General features: G+C 42.8%; 1 long non-coding RNA gene across 1 annotated transcript in view; it reads left to right on the forward strand.

Annotated features, from left to right (window-relative positions):
- Positions 1–10,444: 10,444 nt before the first annotated feature.
- Positions 10,445–18,308, forward strand: part of LOC130357141 (uncharacterized) — a 94,294-nt gene continuing 86,430 nt past the window's right edge. The window contains exons 1-2 of the long non-coding RNA XR_008889119.1: positions 10,445–11,008; positions 14,138–14,317. This is a non-coding gene — a long non-coding RNA (uncharacterized LOC130357141). The remainder of the gene's footprint in view (positions 11,009–14,137; positions 14,318–18,308) is intronic.

Raw genomic sequence — 18,308 nt, forward strand, 5'->3', positions numbered from 1 at the left:
AGGCAATTTATATTAGAATGTGGGACTACCCCCGAGAGGGTGAAGCATCGCTAGAGCACAGACACACTACTGTAGTTAAATTCCACAAGGCCAGGGGATTTGGTACCCTCCAAGATTGCAGGCATGGGGGTACCATCCTGGTGAATCGGAGGGCCATGCAGCGGAACTATTTGCCCAGAGAATACCACTTCTTGGAGGCGGGGGAGATAGTTGAGTACACCCCTGTCCAGAGACTGCGGGGTGAGTGGGCTGCAGCAGTCACGAGGCCCAAAAACCCCACTCAACTTCCATTCACTTATTTTCCTTCTGATGATTGGGGGGCAGATCCATTTGGACTCAGGCTGACAAGGCTACCCACAACTGCCTGTGGAGAAGAGGAAAGAGTCAGCACCCACATCATGGACCACAGGCACCAGCCGAGGTCCCACCATGATGTCTCCACGTCGGAAAATGTGCCCAGGCCTACTCCCACTGAGGAGGTGGGGCCTACACTGCGGGCACCAACCACCGTGCCTAGGCCCACTCCATGCCCGGAGGTTTGGCCTGACCACCAGGCACCGACAGAAGTGCTGCGGCCTACTCCGGTTAAGGAGGTGAGGCACCAACCGTAGTTCCAGGGGCCTCAGCAGCGGCCATTAATTTTGTAAGCGTAAACCCTTCTGTGGTGGCGGAGGAGAGGATACTGTCTTGTGGGGGTGTAGGGTATTTAGGGTGTTGCTGTTCAGGATAGTTAAGGGTGCTGTTAACCCTTGTCACTCGTGACGCCAGGGTGAGGGTTAAATGCTGGGTTTCTTGATAGGCCTATTGCCACCCTTCCCAAGAGCAATAGGTGATGCAGAAATAAAGGATTGTCCACAACCACTGTTAACTGAAAACTTGCTGGAACTTTTACTGAAGAATTTCTGTACATGCAGTAATAGTAACAGTCCAGATAACAGAGTCTCTTTTCATATAGCTTGAGCAGCTATTCACAGTCGGTTGGGATCAGATAAGCCCAATTTAGCTTCTTAAGGATTGTATAGCAGAGATCCGCTGGATTTAGGGGAGTATTTAGGTCCAGTGATCTTGCGATGAGTAGCGGGGAATTGCTTAGTCTATCCGCTATGTTAGAGGCCTAGGCCGCAAGGCTTTGGCCTAGTAAATCGTCTTGTAAGCTGTGGAGGTCCTACCTCTTCCAGAGTCAGCAACCCAAGAGAGGGATCAAGATGGCGCAGGTCCCTAATATGGGCAGGGGTCGGCCGTTTTTGATTGGTCCGTAACGACTGTCACTCACCATTACAGTGCATTGTGGGTGAAGACGTCATGGGAACCTCCAAAGGTCCTGTAGCAAAATCATAGAGTTCTAACCTAATCACGTGACCCGCAGGTCCTGCTACGCTCCGAACAGGTAGATAACTAAATATATACCGTATTTATCAGCGTATAACACGCACTTTTTATGCTAAAATTTTTAGCGTAAGTCTACCTGCGTGTTATATGCCGATAAGCCGCTGCAGTGGGTGCTTTAAATCAATGAACTGCAGCGGCTTTGCAGGAGCAGAGACCTGCCGTCACTGCCGGCTTCTCTGCCCCTGCCTGTCCTGGGGTCTAGAGCCCTGCTGCCGGCCCTTCTCTCCCCCTGGCTATCGGTGCCGCTGTCCGTTCTCTCCCTCTGGCTATCGGTGCTGCTGCCCCATTGATGGCGCCGATAGCCAGGGAGAGAGAAGCGGCGCTGGCAATGGGGCAGCGGCGCCGACAAACGGGGAGAGAACGGGAAGCGGCACCCATTGCCGGCGCCGCTGCCCCGTTGCCTCCCCCATCCCCGGTTGTATAATTACCTGTTGCCGGGGTCGGGTCCGCGCTGCTTCAGGCCTCCGGTGTGCGTCCCATGCGTCGTTGCTATGCACTGCACGGCGCGGCACAATGACGTCACTCGTCATTGCGCTGCGCCGTGCAGTGCATAGCAACGGCGCAGGGGACGCACACCGGAGGCCTGAAGCAGCGCGGACCCGACCCCAGGAACAGGTAATTATACAACCGGGGATGGGGGAGGCAACGGGGTAGCGGTGCCGGCAATGGGTGCCGCTGCCCCTTCTCTCCCCCTGGCTATGGATAGTCAGGGGGAGAGAACGTGCAGCGGCACAGATAGCCAGCGGGAGAGAAGCTGCGGCAGCAGGGCTCTAGACCCCAGGAAAGGCAGGGGGAGAGAAGCAGGCAGCGATGGCCTCTCTCCCCCTGCCTTTCCTGGGGGGTGTATCGGGGTATACGCATGCACACACACGCACCCTCATTTTACCAAGGATATTTGGGTAAAAACGTTTTTTTTTACCCAAATATCCTTGGTAAAATGAGGGTGCGTGTTATAAGCCAGTGCGTGGTATACCCCGATAAATACAGTACATATTTATCCTTATACTTATATTTATAAGAACTGCTATATAGTCATCAACTAAGTGAGAGGTGACAAGAGGGAAGCTACAAAAGAGGGACCCCGATGTCCTAAGAACTCTGACTATGGGGACCTCTATATAGGCAACGTATACAATACGGTATTGGGACACCACACTTCTGTGTCGCAGTCCAAGCTTATTAATGTTGCGTGGGACACTGCAACTAACCCCATGAAGGGGTCCCCACCTCGCTCTCCTCGTTTCATGTCCTAGAGGAGAAAGAACCCTGACCGGCGAGGGTGGGTTTCTAGAAGATCCCACATGTGAAGCTGCTGATCTGTTGTTTCCTCCTCATTAACTCTTTGGTACCTAGTACCTTTGTTTTTTTCAACAGACTGTGCTGTCGTAACCTGTTCAAGAAAAGCACCTGGCAGGACTATGCCATGAAGAGTTCCTGGTTAAGTAACGTAACCATTCAAGCTTTTGCCCGGCCTATGGCCATGAGACTTCTTGATTAAGGAGATCCGTGTAAGTGTGTGCCCGGCATTGGTGGTAGAGGGACCTCAATTTCTGTACACAAGGTAAACATTTTCTTTCAGGTGTTATGGTGGTTACTCCAAGGTGACCTCCCAACTCCTCTGGGAGTAACATTTGTGTCACCCTTCACTGACACCACAGGGAAACATTCTCCTAAGATATCAAGACTGACTTCATACAATATAATGTACACATAGTACCTCTCATAACTCCTACTAGTGTACTTCACAATAAACTTCAGCGAACATAAGAAAAAAAAAAAATAATACATATCTCACAATACAAGAAACTCAAAGATTTAGGCACTGTAACATGCTATACTCCAGTTCCATACCACTGTTTATGCACTAATATGTTTTTTTGTCTCCTGCGTGTTCAGGATGCTTTTCCTGGCCAGAAGATGCTCCTGTAGCTCAGTGAAATGCACGTATCCAGAAAGGTAACGGTATGTAAGTGTCATTTAGTTAGAGTTCTAGGGGTAAGAGTGTAGAACCAATAGACCCTAGTAGCTAAGGCATTGGTCAGAAAGCCTCAGGCAAACCAATCCGAAACAAGTGTATAACTCATGTAATAAATGTGTGGTATAATAAATGTCCAGTATAATAACTACTGTCTGCTAGAAAAAAAAATATATATACAAGTGAGATTTATGGTGTGTATAAGCATTACCCTCATCATACATGCTATTAATTCAGTGTCAAATGTCATTGTCAGTCATCAAAAGAAAAAACATGTTATATATTCAGTAATGCATAGTTAATTGTATTAAAAAGAAAAAAAAGTAAATACAATCCAAGTTAATAGTAAGCTTGTTCAATCCCTCACTAATCCTGTTGGTGACCTAATTCACTGTGATCCTGTTCGTGACTTCATAGTCCTCCATCATCCTGTTCGCGAATTCACTGGTCATCATAATCTTGTTTATGCAAAAGTTGGAGCTTGCAAGGACATTCTACAATGCGCAAAGACTCTTTATTGTTTTTCTACAGCCTGATTCAAGACATTTATAATTATGCCCAGGACTGTGTTTTGGACTTTTAGTCATTCCGTTCCGCTGCCTTTGGGGACTTTCATCGAGGACGACTTCTTTTAAGTAAGGGGGTTTGTGGTGTCCCGGTACAGGACTTGGTCATGTCCCTTTGTTTGTAGTGCCCCCAGCCAAAGTCCCTCCATGCTAGTCACCTCTTGATAATGTGTATAAAGGTATATATTTATATATTTAATATAGTATGTCTATGTACAGGACCTTAGAGGTCGTGTGCCTTTAAATAATTGTGTTCAAGAACCTCAAGGTTCAAGGACCTTTGGGTCATGTGACATACCCATAGTTCCTTGGGTCAGGACTGACAGGTTTGCAGAATCAATGAGCTTTGTCCCTCCCCCTTAATATATAAGGGGCTGCTGCCACTAACTTCGCTCTTTTAGTTCCTGGCTCCTTCCCACAACATTCACAGTGCCCAAATAACAATCACATTACTCCCATAACAAAGTACTCCCATTATAGTCACAGTGCCCAAATAACAGTCACAATACTCCCATAACAAAGTACTCCATTATAGTCACAGTGCCCGAATAACAGTCACAATACTCCTGTCAGGATCCGGGTTGGTAGCGGGAAGAACACGGGAGTGGATCCTCTGTGTCAGTGAGGCGATGGCGTGGGCCGTACCAGGGGAACGGAATCTAAGGGGTTACTGGTATTCACCAGAGCCCGCCGCATAGCGGGATGGACTTGCTGCGGCAGGTAACCCCCAGGTCGTTCCACCCGATAGTGACTCAACCTCACTGACTGCTGAGACAGCTGCGGTACACAAAGACTAGGCAAAGACAAGGTTGGACGTAGCAGGCGGCAACGGTTCGTAGTCAGGGGCAACGACAAAGGGTCTGGATACACAGGCAATAGGCACACAGGAACGCTTTCACTGGCACTAGGGCAACAAGATCCGGCAAGGACAGGAAAGGGAAGTGGGTTTTTATGTGTAGGGAGTGATTAGGAACTGATTGGGCCAGGCACCAATTAATGGTGCACTGGCCCTTTAAATCTGAGAGACCCGGCGCGCGTGCGCCCTAGAGAGCGGGGCCGTGCGCACCGGGACTAAGCAGGAGGACGGGGCAGATGAGACGATCGGGATGCGACCCGCGGGCAGGCACGTCCCGCCGCGCGGATCGCATCCCCACAGGGGGGACACAGAGCAGCGCTCCCGGTCAGCGAGTCTGACCGGGGCGCTGCAAGGATGAACAGGACGCCGCGAGCGCTCCGGGGGAGGAGCAGGACCCGGAGCGCTCGGCGTTACAACTCTCATAACAAAGTACTCCCATTATAGTCACAGTGCCCAACTAACAACCACAGTTACCACAAAAAATACACATCTTATTAATATGCCATTCTCTTGTTACATAGTCACCTGTCCTGCAGATTAGCTGAGTACAATAACCCCCACCCTCCAGTTTTCTCTCACAATTAGCTCTTTACTCCACATATTTGTTGTATGGCGTCATCCACTCCCAGGACGCCGTAATGAGGAGCAGATAGGAATAGTCCAGGGATGACTGCAGAATAATGAACCTGTCCTACGAGCGGAGGTCGTGAGAGGCCTCACGCGTCACACACGACCCCAAAGTCAGGTCATCGCGCTCATAGCAGAGGGAGGCAATAGAAGACCCCCCTCTTCATCCTCCCAATTCTTCCCGTCCATTCGTCAAACTGTTATCACCCCGCTACAGTCACATCCAGGGTTTATAATGTAATTTTGCTTATATCTACATAAAAGTTGAAAAACTTTGTAAACTTGTTGCTTTGCTGTTGCGGTATTGATAAGTATAACTAATGGGTGGGAGTCTCCAAACTTTTAGTTGTTGCAAAACTACAACTCCCAGCATGCCCGGACAGCCAACGGCTGTCCGGGCATGCTGGGAGTTGTAGTTTTGCAGCAACTGAAGGCCCACAATTTGAGTACTGCTATGGGCAGAAGTAGCGGTCACTACTAGGCCCTGGTTCCATAGGGACTGTATCAGGACACACAAACTCAGAGTGGTGTTTCTGCTTATTTCTTGTCATTTCTATATTCATATATGAAACCTGTTGGAAATTTTGCAGGAAGGATTTTTTATTCATTTAAATTATTTTTATTTATTTTCTTTCAGTTATTTTTTTATTTTTATTTTTTTAGTTTATTTTTCTTGCTAAGGCCGCATTCACATCTCGTTTTTCCTTTGCAATACGGGTCCCGTATCCAGTTTCTGTACAAAAAACGTATGTCTCCAAACCGGACCGAAACGTATGCAACCGTATACATGCCTCCTCAAGTTTTTAAACCGTATACGGTTTGAAAACGGATGTCCGTTTGCATGAGTTTTGATAAGTTTTCCTTGAAAAGAAACGGATACGGTTTCCTGTTTGTCAACAGTTTAATCCCTTAACGACCAAGGATGGATATTTACGTCCTTGGCCGGCTCCCACGATATAACGTGGGGTCACGCGGTGACCCCGCGTCACATGGGGTCGGTCCCAGCATGTATCTGAAGCCGGGACCCGGGGCTAATAGCGCACGGCAGCGATCGCGCTTTAGGCGCGGCATTCAACTTTGACGTTCAACTAAAACTAAAGTAAAACCTTCCCGGCTGCTCAGTGGGGCTTATCGGGACCACCGTAGTGAAAATGCGGTGTCCCGATCAGCTGCGACGCGGGCGGAGGTCCTCTTACCTTCCTCTGGCGTGTGCCTTCGGTGATTGATTGCTCAAAGCCTGAGATGCAGGCTTGAGCAATCGACCGCCGATAACACTGATCAATGCAAAGCTATGGCTTTGCAGTGAACAGTGCTGGCAGTCAATGTGTGCAGTGTTATAGGTCCCTATGGGATAACAATGATCAGTATAAGAAATCAGTGTGTGCAGTGTTATAGGTCCCTATGGGAGCAATAACATTGCAAAAAAAAAAGTGTGAAAAAAAAAGTTAATAAATGTGATTTACGGTAACCTTTTCCTTAAAAACAAAGTTCAAATCACCCCCCTTTTCCCATGAAAAAAAAAACACCATGTAAGTAAAAATAAATATAGACATATGTGGTATCACCGCGTGCGTAAATGTCCGAACTATAAAAATATATCATTAATTAAACCGCAAGGTCAATGGCGTACGCGCAAAAAAATTCCAAAGTCCAAAATAACGTATTTTTTATATCATGAAAAAATGAATAAAAAGCAATCAAAAAGTCTGATCAATACAAAAATGGTACCGCTAAAAACTTCAGATCACGGCACAAAAAATGAGCCCTCATACCGCCCCATACACAGAAAAATAAAAAAAATTATAGGGGTCAGAAGATGACAATTTTAAACGTATTAATTTTACTGCATGTAGTTATGATTTTTTCCAGAAGTGCGACAAAATCAAACCTATATAAGTAGGGTATCATTTTAACCGTATGGACCTACAGAATAAAGATCAGGTGTCATTTTTACCGAAAAATGTACTGCATAGAAACGGAAGCCCCCAAAATTTACAAAATTACATTTTTTATTCAATTTTGTCTCACAATGATTTTTTTTTCCGTTTCGCTGTCGATTTTTGGGTAAAATGACTGACGTCATTACAAAGAAGAATTGGTGGCGCAAAAAATTTGCCATTATATGGATATTTAGGTGCATAATTGAAAGGGTTATGATTTTTAAAAGGTGAGGAGGAAAAAACGAAAATGCAAAAACTGAAAAACCTGTGGTCCTTAAGGGGTTAAATAAAGTTCTTCTTTTTTATTAAATTTCCCCAAAAACATGCAAAAAAAAAAAAATGAAAAACAGTATTGTGCAAACCGGATGTAACCGTACGCACCTACGGTCCAATACAGTTACCATTGAACTCCATTTTAAAATAACCGTATACAGGTTGGATACGGTTTTTGACCGAGACACAAAACCATAGTAGACTACGGTTAATGAAGCAAAATGTACACAACCTGATGCTACAGTTGGCATACGGTTTACAATGAAATGTCTATATATAAGGTTTGCAAGACGGTTCGATACGTTTTTTTTTCAATGAAACCGGATACAGGAACGGTATTGCAAAAACGAGATGTGGATGCAGCCTTATATGGTGCAGCATAGGCTTTATATTAGAGACTAATGTCATTTCAGCATGACAGATATGGGTTAGGCTTAGGCTGCAGGGCTCGAGTCCTGCAGGAACGCATAGGAACGGCGTTCCTTTGCTTTTTCCAGAGGAGGAACGTCGTCCCCATTACATGAGATTACATGGAAGGAGGATTGTTATAGTGTGTCACCCCAGTAGTAAGAAGATTACATGAGGAGGAGGTTTGTTACAGTGTGTCACCCCAGTAGTAAGAAGATTACATGAGGAGGAGGTTTGTTACAGTGTGTCACCCCAGTAGTAAGAAGATTACATGATGAAGGGGTTTGTTACAGTGTGTCACCCTGGTAGTAAGGTGATTACATGAGGAGGAGGTTTGTTACAGTGTGTCACCCTGGTAGTAAGGTCATTACATGAGGAGGAGGTTTGTTACAGTGTGTCATCCCAGTAGTAAGAAGATTACATGAGGAGGAGGTTTGTTACGGTGTGTCACCCCAGTAGTAAGGAGATTACACGAGGAGGAGGTATGTAACAGTGTGTCACCCCAGTAGTAAGGAGATGACATGATTAAGGGGTTTGTTATAGTGTGTCACCCCAGTAGTAAGGTAATTACATGGAAGGAGGTTTGTTATAGTGTGTCACCCCAGTACTTAGGAGATTACATGAGGAGGAGGTATGTTACAGTGTGTCACCCCAGTAGTAAGAAGATTACATGAGGAGGAGGTTTGTTACAGTGTGTCACCACAGTAGTAAGGAGATTACATGAGGAGGAGGTTTGTTACAGTGTGTCACCCCAGTAAGGTGATGACATGGAAGGAGGTTTGTTATAGTGTGTCACCCCAGTAGTAAGAAGATTACATGAGGAGGAGGTTTGTTACAGTGTGTCACCCCAGTAGTAAGAAGATTACATATGGAGGAGGTTTGTTACAGTGTGTCACCCCAGTAAGGTAATTACATGGAAAGAGGTTTGTTAGAGTGTGGCACCACAGTAGTAAGAAGATTACATGAGGAGGAGGTTTGTTACAGTGTGTCACCCCAGTAGTAAGAAGATTACATGAGGAGGAGGTTTGTTAAATTTCCCAAGGATCCTCTGGCTGAGGGTGCAGTGTTTGATCACTGCACCTGCCCACCTAACTCAAGGTGTTTTATGTAGATTTGAAGTCTTTGATGCTGTATTCACACGTTGAACTATTTCTGTTTTTACTGCATTTTGGCTGTGTCTGCTGCAATTTTCCAATATTGATTTGTACAAGTTCGGTAAAGTAGCAAATTTTTTGGTTGTGATTTGGGAAAAAATCATGTTACGTCGCAATTGGTAAATTTTTTTTTGAGAAATATGGTAGGAATTCAACTTGAGAACGTAGCATAAAGGCTTCAAAGCTTTATAAAAACACCTTGATTTAGGTAACCAGGTGCAGTGATCAAACACCACACATTCTTGAATCACAGATTTGATTGGACAACGGGGAATTCTTCTTTCTCCCTGTGGTGGTGCTGTACTGACACTGAACAACTGCTGAAAGGTTCTATAGTGTTATTTTTCCTATGGGACACCATGCTACTAGCAGTAAGCACCGTATAGTGCTTTGATGCAAGGCCGACACATCAGATAACCTTATAAGATATCCTTGTATCATTATAGCTTATGTTTTATAATTCAGTGTTTTGTGCAGAATTATGAATGCAGCTGTGGAGTAGATTGGGCTGTAATACCATGACTCAGGATCAGTACAAGGTATGTTGTGCGTTGTCTAGATGAAGCATGGGTGGTTGCTATAGATGTAAAAGTTGTAACACTGTGCTTGTGGTAGGTCTAAGCTTCCCAAAACTCCACAGGAGGTTAAAATATGTGGAGGCAGCCGGGGAGGTCTCCAGGAGACAATGATGAGGACGTGTCATAAAGAACTTGGATTGCTAAGCCTGATTTCCTATGTCACTGAGAAAGTATGCATGACCCCTGCTAAAGAGACGATGAAGGGTTAACCACCGCAGCTCATTAGAGATGATCAAACTGGAGCCTAACTATGGGAGACATCAGAAAATTCCATAGAAGATTTTGTCTAGATCTGAGGTCTAGCATATAGTTCCACCAATACACAATCTGAAGCAGAGTCTATAGAACGAATAGTGCTGGCTATAGGCTCCAGGACCAGGTGTGACTGCACCTTTAAGATACTGACACACTATGAAAATGGAAAACTATAACAATCTACAAGCGTAACTTCAGGTTCCTGGTTCCCGATGAAAAATCTGTAACAGGGCCCACCATATTTTATTAGTATGTCCAATGTGTACCATGATAACCCTTAAAAATTGGCCCATCATCTCTCTGAGGAGCCTCAATCCAATGCTGGTCAGAAACGTATATTCAGGGGTTAAGTCCTGGCAAAGAAAAGTGTGGGAACTCACCCAAGATTTCCTCTCAAGGGTTGATCCTGCAGGACTCCTCACGTCGGGTGAGGGTAATGGGCAAATTAACCTTTTCGTGATGCCAGGGCGTAGTTAGCCTATACATCACCCGAGGTTGAGCCACCTTCTCCTGGGCCAGGCACGGGGCAATAAGTTCTCCGACGCAAGGTTACAGAAAAACTGACTTTACTGAGGCAGGATAGATGATAAAATCTGGGACTTGTAGTTGATTGTGCAGTGTATGACTGACTTGTTGTATGGCAACCACCGCTTGACTTTAGCGACTTGTATGACGGACTTGACTGACTTGAATCCCCGGGACTTTAGTGCTTACCGCTAGGCTTGACATTCACCTGGGTGCAGGGGATTTGCTTCAGCAGATGCGTGATTGCAGGATTAGACTTGAGGCCTCCTCAGAATCACCTCACAGACTCACTTCAGACTTCTCCAAACTGTACCTTAACTAGATCTGAACTCTGAACTCCTACCACACTATATAAGGAGCAGATTTGGAGGATCCCTATTGGGCAGATAGGTCACATGGTTCCCCTTATACACACTCCCATAACAACAGGGTTTCTAAGGTTTAACAGGCTTAAAGCAACAGGTACACAGAAAATGACAATTCATTAACCATAGCATAACATTAGTAGATATTGGGGGAGATTTATCAAAACCTGTGCCAAGAAAAAGTTGCCCAGTTGCCCATAGCAACCAATCAGATCGCTTCTTTCATTTTGCAGAGACCTTATTAAAAATGAAAGAAGCAATCTGATTGGTTGCTATGGGCAACTGGGCAACTTTTCCTCTCGACAGGTTTTGATAAATCTCCCCCAATGAGTCCATTCTGTACTGGGTCGCAACAAAAGATTTGTAACAGGGCCCACCATATTTTATTAGTATGTCCGATGTGTACCATGATAACCCTTAAAAAGCCTCAATCCAATGCTGGGCAGAGACTTATATTCAGGGGTTAAGTACTGGGAAAGAAAAGTGTGGGAACTCACCCAAGATTTTCATTCAAGGACTGGTCCTGCAGGACTCCTGCTAATGGGAAGAGTGTTCCTGCTGTGAAAAAGGGGCAGGAACTCCATTCCCATGCGTTCCTGCAGGACTTGAGCCCTGGGTATATTCTTTACACTATATATATATATATAGCACTTTAAAGTGTTAATATTTAGGTCGTTCATGGCTCAATACACAAATCTGAGTTCATCCCGCTCTTTCCATTAGTCACTTCTACGACCCACAAAGAAATGACTCCACAATGTTATATGGGAAACATGTAACATGCAGCTGACACCTAGGAAGCCATTCCCAGCATTACCAGATGATGTAGAAAGGCTAAAAATATTCCATACTCCACAAATGAAAAACATTGCAGATGTTCTTGTAAAATCGTTCTGCCATATTGGAAAGAATTATGTAGGGAACAGAGAATTCTAATAACTGGGTGCAGCACTGAACATGATCTCGCTGCTATGTGTGACTTATTGTATAATATATTCCTGTATATACAGTGCTGTATAATATATTCCTGTATATACAGTAGAAATGGCGTATAATGTATTCCTGTATATACAGTAGAAATGGTGTATAATATATTCCTGTATATACAGTGGTGTATAATATATTCCTGTATATACAGTAGAAATGGTGTATAATATATTCCTGTATATACAGTAGAAATGGCGCATAATGTATTCCTGTATATACAGTAGAAATGGTGTATAATGTATTCCTGTATATACAGTGGTGTATAATATATTCCTGTATATACAGTGGTGTATAATATATTCCTGTATATACAGTAGAAATGGTGTATAATATATTCCTGTATATACAGTAGAAATGGTGTATAATATATTCCTGTATATACAGTAGAAATGGCGCATAATGTATTCCTGTATATACAGTAGAAATGGTGTATAATGTATTCCTGTATATACAGTGGTGTATAATATATTCCTGTATATACAGTGGTGTATAATATATTCCTGTATATACAGTAGAAATGGTGTATAATATATTCCTGTATATACAGTAGAAATGGTGTATAATATATTCCTGTATATACAGTAGAAATGGCGCATAATGTATTCCTGTATATACAGTAGAAATGGTGTATAATGTATTCCTGTATATACAGTGGTGTATAATATATTCCTGTATATACAGTGGTGTATAATATATTCCTGTATATACAGTAGAAATGATGTATAATATATTCCTGTATATACAGTAGAAATGGTGTATAATATATTCCTGTATATACAGTGGTGTATAATATATTCCTGTATATACAGTAGAAATGGTGTATAATATATTCCTGTATATACAGTAGAAATGGTGTATAATGTATTGCTGTATATACAGTAGAAATGGTGTATAATATATTCCTGTATATACAGTGGTGTATAATATATTCCTGTATATACAGAAGAAATGGTGTATAATATATTCCTGTATATACAGTGGTGTATAATATATTCCTGCATATACAGTGGTGTATAATATATTCCTGTATATACAGTAGAAATGGTGTATAATATATTCCTGCATATACAGTGGTGTATAATATATTCCTGTATATACAGTAGAAATGGCGTATAATGTATTCCTGTATATACAGTAGAAATGGTGTATAATATATTCCTGTATATACAGTAGAAATGGCGTATAATGTATTCCTGTATATACAGTAGAAATGGTGTATAATATATTCCTGTATATACAGTAGAAATGGTGTATAATATATTCCTGTATATACAGTAGAAATGGTGTATAATATATTCCTGTATATACAGTAGAAATGGTGTATAATATATTCCTGTATATACAGTGGTGTATAATATATTCCTGTATATACAGTGGTGTATAATATATTCCTGTATATACAGTAGAAATGGTGTATAATATATTCCTGTATATACAGTGGTGTATAATATATTCCTGTATATACAGTAGAAATGGTGTATAATATATTCCTGTATATACAGTAGAAATGGTGTATAATATATTCCTGTATATACAGTAGAAATGGTGTATAATATATTCCTGTATATACAGTAGAAATGGTGTATAATATATTCCTGTATATACAGTAGAAATGGTGTATAATGTATTCCTGTATATACAGTAGAAATGGTGTATAATGTATTCCTGTATATACAGTAGAAATGGTGTATAATGTATTCCTGTATATACAGTAGAAATGGTGTATAATATATTCCTGTATATACAGTAGAAATGGTGTATAATATATTCCTGTATATACAGTGGTGTATAATATATTCCTGTATATACAGTAGAAATGGTGTATAATATATTCCCGTATATACAGTGGTGTATAATATATTCCTGTATATACAGTAGAAATGGTGTATAATATATTCCTGTATATACAGTAGAAATGGTGTATAATATATTCCCGTATATACAGTAGAAATGGTGTATAATATATTCCCGTATATACAGTGGTGTATAATATATTCCTGTATATACGGTAGAAATGGGGATTCTGGAGAAAATCATTGAGAAAAGGGAATTTTTCCTCTGTAGACCAGATGGGCCAAGTAAGACAATCACCGATCCCAAGTATGATGAGGGACCTGGTCACCTTTCCTGGTAATGGGAAAAAGAACTAGGCGCCCACATGGTCAGGATTGGTGGGTTGGACACATTTTTACGTGATATGTCAATTGATTTTAGTAAGAAAACTTTTTTGATATTTCAGGGAAACCATTGTGGTGACGCCAAAGTTGTGGTGTAGGTAGATGGGGCAGATGGTATAGCCCAGGAGCAAGGTGTTATCAACCCCTAATGTTCATGACGCCAGAGTGGTTTTTCCGGTAACCACCCGAACAGTAGCATCGCTATCCCAAGGTTAGGCAGGACAATAATAGTCCAAGACCAGGTAAGGGTTAACGGTAGCTTTACTGAGGTCAGACAGTTGTTATAGTCTTCACAGCTAGGCAAGAATCCAAGAGAGTCTACCAGTAACACGGAAAGGGGGGCTGATCAAGAAACCCATAGGTCAAGCTGCAGGTCAGGTGGTCACTGGTGCTCTCTGGGTAACATAACACATCATGTGAACATAACAGGTGATACCTCTAAAGGTCCTTAAAGGTCCTTTATACTTTATATACCTATAACATTTATATACCTATAACATTTATATACCTATAACATTTATATACCTATAACATTATGCACTATATTTACAGCACTATACATAACATTATGCTCTATATTTACAACACCATACATAACATTAGACTTACTACTATGGGGGAGACACTGCAGGAGAGGCCCTAGGACACAGAGGGTCTCAACCTGACAGGGCCAAAGTACTGTACAGAAGGATATCCGGTACTGGGACATTACACCATCGAGTAGTGGTCGTACTATAACCAGAATACACAATGTTCTAAAATCCAATAAATCTATGGAACGTTACAGGATTAAAATGTTTTTGACTTGAGTGTGATGTTTGGAAGGCAGAGGCCTATCAAGGGATGGTGTACAGCGATTGAAAGCGACCATACAGTTTTGTTCTCAGCTGACCCTCCAACCCCGCCCTTGCTGTACTGCAGTCTCAAAACTGTGGACCTCCCGATGTTGCAAAACTGCAACTTTGCTTTACTGCAGTCTCCAAACTGTGGACCTCTCGATGTTGCAAAACTACAACTTTGCTTGACTGCAGTCTCCAAACTGTGGACCTCTCGGTGTTGCAAAACTACAACTTTGCTTTACTGCAGTCTCAAAACTGTGGATCTCCCGATGTTGCAAAACTACAACTTTGCTTTACTGCAGTCTCCAAACTGTGGACCTCTCGGTGTTGCAAAACTACAACTTTGCTTTACTGCAGTCTCCAAACTGTGGGTCTCCCGATGTTGCAAAACTACAACTTTGCTTTACTGCAGTCTCCAAACTGTGGACCTCCCGATGTTGCAACTACAACTTACAACAAACCCAGAAATAATGTACAATTGGAAGCACACCGAGGGTATTCAATTAATGCAAAAATATAACAATCTTTATTAGGAGCACATGATTAACCCCTTAAGGACCAAGGACGTACCGGTACGTCCTTGGTCCTGCTCTTCTGATATAACGCGGGGTTACCCGCCTCTAATAGCGCGCAGCGCCGATCGCGGCGCCGCGCGCTATTAACCCTTTAGCCGCGCGCTCAAAGCTGAGCCGCGCGGCTAAAAGTGAAAGTGAAAGTTCCCGGCTAGCTCAGTCGGGCTGTTCGGGATAGCCGCGGCTAATCGCGGCATCCCGAACAGCTGACAGGACAGCGGGAGGGCCCCTTCCTGCCTCCTCGCTGTCCGATCGCCGAATGACTGCTCAGTGCCTGAGATCCAGGCCTGAGCAGTCATCCGGCAGAATCGTTGATCACTGGTTTCTTATGAGAAACCAGTGATCAACATAGAAGATCAGTGTGTGCAGTGTTATAGGTCCCTATGGGACCTATAACACTGCAAAAAAAAAGTGAAAAAAAAAAGTGAATAAAGATCATTTAACTCCTCCCCTATTAAAAGTTTGAATCACCCCCCTTTTCCAATAAAAAAAAAACACAGTGTAAATAAAAATAAAAATAAACATATGTGGTATCACCGCGTGCGGAAATGTCCGAATTATAAAAATATATCATTAATTAAACCGCTCGGTCAATGGCGTGCGCGCAAAAAAATTCCAAAGTCCAAAATAGTGCATTTTTGGTCACTTTTTATATCATTTTGATCAATAAGTCCTATCAATGCAAAAATGGTACCGTTAAAAACTTCAGATCATGGCGCAAAAAATGAGCCCTCATACCGCCCCATACACGGAAAAATAAAAAAGTTATAGGAGTCAGAAGATGACAATTTTAAACGTATTAATTTTCCTGCATGTAGTTATGATTTTTTCCAGAAGTCCGACAAAATCAAACCTATATAAGTAGGGGATCATTTTAATCGTATGGACCTACAGAATACATATCAGGTGTCATTTTTACCGAAAAATGTACTACGTAGAAACGGAAGCCCCCAAAAGTTACAAAACAGCGTTTTTTTTTTCAATTTTGTCGCACAATGATTTTTTTTCCCGCTTCACCATAGATTTTTGGGCAAAATGACTGACGTCATTACAAAGTAGAATTGGTGGCGCAAAAAAATAAGCCATCATATGGATTTTTAGGTGTAAATTTGAAAGAGTTATGATTTTTTAAAGACAAGGAGCAAAAAACGAAAATGCAAAAACGGAAAAACCTCCGGTCCTTAAGGGGTTAACATAGCAGAAAAAACAACAATAATGACAGACACAGAAAAATAAATTAAAACCACTTCAAAAGGCCCATAACGGGCCACACCACACAAATGAGGCATGGTATATGTCTCATCCGGACCAGGGCTAAAACGATGGCTCACCTACCAAAATAAACTACAACTTTGCTTTACTGCAGTCTCAAAACTGTGGACCTCCCGATGGTGCAAAACTACAACTTTGTGTGATAGCCTGGGGGAGTAGGGTATGGGGAGTGTAGCTGTGCGGTTACTAAAGGGTGTCTGGTTAACCCTTGCTATTCGTGACGCTAGAGTGAGGGCTTCTCAGTAATGCTCGTCCTACCGCCACCCTTCCCAAGAGCGATAGGGAGGTAGATAATAATAGAATGTCCACAACCAGAGAGTTTGCTGAAACAGTTGTAACTTTAACTGCTGATTTTATGCAAGCTTCATAAACTTAACAGTTGCTATACATGCAAGCTTTCTTTGGAGATTGACAAAGGTTGGGACTTTAGCAATTTAGAGTCTTTAGGGTAATATGCGCTATTCCACTGGATTTAGGGGATTTAGTTGCGGTCCAGTAGTCACATTAGCTTTAGCGGGGGTAGTTTAGCACTCACGGTTTAAGTTCCGCTGATACCGGTAGGTTTTTCAGGCCTAGCGTGTCTTGGCAAGTTGAGCAGATTCGTCCTGCTAATCCGGCATCCACGAGAGCAGCAACCCAAGAGAGCGATAATTGGTTACAGCTCCCTTATATGGGCAGGGGCTGGACTAGTGCTAATTGGTCCAATACTTGTGTCAATCACCATTACAAAGGATTATGGGCAACACGTGACCCAAGGACTTCCAAAGGTCCTCCAGCATACCATAGAGGATATTAACATGGTCACATGACCGAAGGTCCTGCGACGCAAAACAAGGTAAGTACTATACATTATATTAAATACACATTATTACGAAATGTATACATATATTAACAGTATAGAATCAGAGTAGAGAAGAGGCGACTAGGGGCTGTCCCACCTGGGGGACCCTACCTGAGCGTAGTTACTCTGACTTTGGGCACCACCACACAAGGTACTGTATGCAATACGGTACCGGGACACCATATTTGTTTTACTGCAATCTCCAAACTGTGGACCTTTCGATGTTGCAAAACTACAACTTTGCTTTACTGCAGTCTCCAAACTGTGGATCTCCTGATGTTGCAAAACAACAACTCCCAGTATGCCTGGACAGCCGTTGGCTGTCCAGGCATGCTGGGAATTGTTGTTTTGCAGTAGCAGGAGGTTCACAATTTGGAGACCTAAGCTCTACTGCATTGGTATGGCCTGTATCGCTGCTTCTGCCTTTTTCAGATAATGTCACAAAACTACAGGAACTGACAATTCAGCCAATTTTTGGCCACAGAGCAGGCCTGCCTCAGCCTGTGATTGGCAGAGCAGGCAGTTGGTGCATGGTAGGGAAGACATAAAAGCAGGATGAAGTAGAGAGGAACAGGGACCAGGTAAGTATTGGTTATTTTTTTAGGACATTTGTAATACATTTTTGTCTCAGGATAACCCCTAAATGGGGTACTCAGGATGACATTTTTTTTTTGTAAATTACTTAAATATAAAAACCTTAATCCTTCCA

Source organism: Hyla sarda, chromosome 2 (assembly GCF_029499605.1).
Source record: "Hyla sarda isolate aHylSar1 chromosome 2, aHylSar1.hap1, whole genome shotgun sequence".
NCBI lineage: Eukaryota > Metazoa > Chordata > Amphibia > Anura > Hylidae > Hyla > Hyla sarda.